General features: G+C 55.1%; 1 long non-coding RNA gene across 4 annotated transcripts; it reads left to right on the forward strand.

Annotated features, from left to right (window-relative positions):
• Positions 1-656: 656 nt before the first annotated feature.
• On the forward strand, positions 657-2,921 carry LOC105887990. 4 transcript variants are annotated; one of them, XR_002775672.1, is made up of 4 exons: positions 657-960; positions 1,131-1,354; positions 2,642-2,666; positions 2,777-2,921. It is a non-coding gene; the product is annotated as an uncharacterized LOC105887990 (long non-coding RNA). The 4 variants fall into 4 exon arrangements; XR_002775673.1 differs by having other exon boundaries at positions 661-1,093; positions 1,234-1,354; positions 2,777-2,913; XR_002775674.1 differs by having other exon boundaries at positions 661-960; positions 1,234-1,354; positions 2,777-2,912.
• The last annotated feature ends 27 nt before the right edge of the window (positions 2,922-2,948 follow it).

Here is a 2,948-nt window from a genome sequence, read left to right on the forward strand (position 1 = left end):
GGCTATTTTTTTGTTGAAGTTTGGCCTGCACCGGGTTCGAACCCGTCACCCTCGGTACATAGGGCGGGTACCCTACCCACTGAGCTAGAGGCGCCGCCTAACGTTTGGGCTTTTGTTCTGAGGGCCCTCGGGGCCACGAAGGAGACCTCTATTTATGGACCACTCTTTACCTAACCCTGTGCTAAGTGCTCTGCATAAACTCACCATTAAATTCTCCTCAGACGACTGGGCTCACAAGCAGCGACAAAGACCGAGTGGGACTTGAACTTTGCCTACCCTTAACCCTAACAGGTTAAGGACCCAGAGAGGCCGGAGACAAAAGCCGGGAGGTTGAGGGGCAGGAAGACCCCAGCCAGAGTTAATCTTCATTGTGTCAGACGCCGTTCTAGTTCTCTCCAGGCGTATGAACTCATTGCTCACACCAGCCCAGAATGGAAGTACTATTCTTACGTTGCTTCACGCCCTTTAACTCTACCTGCCAAATCGCTCCCACCAGAGAAGGGCTTTTGCCTACGTTCCCATCGCGGTATCCGGAAACCAGGCCTGCATGTAGTTAGGCGGTACAGGCGGAGCGCGCATTTCCTGCGGGCCATAAAGCCCACCTTCCAGACGGGGAAACTGAAGCTCAGAGAGAGGCGGCCACACCCTAACCCCTTAACTCAGCCGCCTGGTTCCAGCCCTTTCCACGAACCCCTCCCTTCGGGGACGGCAGAAGGGTTCTGGGTAAGAGACCCAGTTGCGCAACAACAAAGCAGCGCAGTTTCCAAACATCGGGCTTCGTAAGACAGTTGGGCGCCAAGGAGCGCCGCGGAAAACCCGCGTCCGGGCGGCCTTGCTCCTCTAGCTGTCCCGCAAGGAGGAGAGACCCAAGAACCGCAGCCTCCTCGCACGCTCGCCCACCCAGGAGGCCCACGCTGAGGAAGGGTCGCCTACAACCAATTCCGTATGCAGTAGGGCGCGGTTAGTTCGGGGCGCCCGGCCGGCGGGGTCGTACCATTCCCGGTCCGGGGGGACCTGGGAGGGGCCGCGCGGAGGTCTTCTTCCAGGAACTTCCTCTATCGAGACGCTGCCTAGCTCAATGAGGTGACGTGAAGTATGTTGGCGACGGGCTCTCTCGGGGCGGGTTGCAGGTCCGTTGTCTCCTGCCTGAGCGCCTCTCCGTCCTCCGCTCCAACTCCCCCCTCCCGCGTTGGTTCACGCCACGATCGCGGACTCGCAGGCCTTTCTGCGCAGGTGCGCGGCGGAGGGCGCAGATCTCGCAGGTCCACGCGGCGGGTCGGACGGTGCAGGTGTCCACTGTGTGGCTGGTGCTGCGATCCGGAGCCATGGGTCTCCAGGTCCAAGTCGTTTATTGGTAAGTGCGGTCAGGTCTTCCCTGACCCTGCCTGTGTTGGCGCTGGGGTCTGCGAGCGTAGCGGGGAGGACTCCTGGGGACTCTGAGGGGAGATAAGGGATGCCAGCGGGGTGGTGGCCGGACCGAGGGCGCAGAGCCGCCCTTCTCAGTGTGAGACATACTAGGCATCTCAGATTGTAAAAGGTAGAACTAAGACGCGTGTGTGTCCGTTTTAAACATCCGACTCCGAGGTTTGGATGGGGGGAGGGGTGGAGATCAGTTTTGTGATGGGACTTAAGCTTCCGTCTACCCTTAGATTTCCTCTCCCCTTATAGCCTGAACAGTCATGGGCGAGAAGGTTCGAGAATGCCTTGAATGATACATTCTGGACTTCTGCCCAGTGGGTTCCCTTGGTTGTTGACCACGCTCCATTTCTGGCCTAAATTTCCCCATCTGTAGTGGGTGAGGTGACTTTAATAGTTATTCCGGATGACGTGCTTTAAACCACACCCACCATACTATACTGGCATGCAGTAGGTGCTTAATAAATACATGTTCGGTGGATTTACCTTCCCAGAAACCCCTTCAGGGAGAGGAATTTTAGCTTCCTCTTACAGCTGAGGAAACTGAGGCTGGGAGTGGGTGAGGGGCAGCAGGTCAGTAGCTTGAGGTCCAGACCACAGTGGCCAGGTCTAATGTGAACCCAGGTCCTTTGGCTGTACTATGTGTAATGCCCACCTAGGGTCTGATCTGTACCAGCATTAGAAATGTTTTTGCCTCCTTGACAAAGCAGAGGCAGGAATGACATTTGGAGACACCCACCAGGCCTATGTACCAGATTCCAGTCCTTAAATAGCCTGACTGGGGGTTGGGGAAGCTTGTGTTTCACTCATGGGACTGGGAAGGTGTTTAGAGCCCAGGAGTAACAGGCTTTTTCTTAGAGCTGAGGGCACAGGGAGGGAGCTGGGTGTTTTATTTGTCCCATTCTCCATCTAATCCAGTTCTTCTGTTTCCATCCCTCTTGCCTTCTTTGTTTTGTGGTCTCCTTATACTTGCTCATCTCTGTCTGCCTCCCCGTTGTCTCTCTCATCTCCTGTGCTTGGTTTGGGTTTCCTGTATCTGTGTATTTTTGTGTGGATGAATTCCTCTTTACTGTGTCTCTGCCCCCTCTCCAACCCCCTAATATGTCTGGTATTTGTCTTATCCCTGGGGTGTGGCCATCACTGCCTCCGTTTTATCTGCTGTGTCCCTCTTTATCTCATCTGTCTGCCTCTCCCCTGGACCCACTCTCCTGGACTCTCCTATCAGTGGAGCTTGAGGCTACAAGTCCAAGGTAAGGATGGATAACCAGAAGGCATCCCTGGAGATTGTGGGAGGACTAGAGTGCATATGGGGGCGGCTAGTTGGTATAAACTCTTTTGTGATCGCCCACCTTGTTCTCAGTATCTTCAGCTCAAGAAGAAGTTAGAAGATGAGTTCCCTGGGTGCCTGGACATTGTGAGTTTCTGGGATGAGGAGAAAGACTCATAAACAGGGGCACTTGTCTGTTTCTTAGACCTGGATAGCAAGGGGGGTGGGTTAGGTCAGCCCTGCCCCCTTCTCCTATGTTCTCCAT

This window comes from Otolemur garnettii, unplaced genomic scaffold, assembly GCF_000181295.1.
Source record: "Otolemur garnettii isolate 467f Iridium unplaced genomic scaffold, OtoGar3 scaffold00152, whole genome shotgun sequence".
Classification (NCBI taxonomy): domain Eukaryota; kingdom Metazoa; phylum Chordata; class Mammalia; order Primates; family Galagidae; genus Otolemur; species Otolemur garnettii.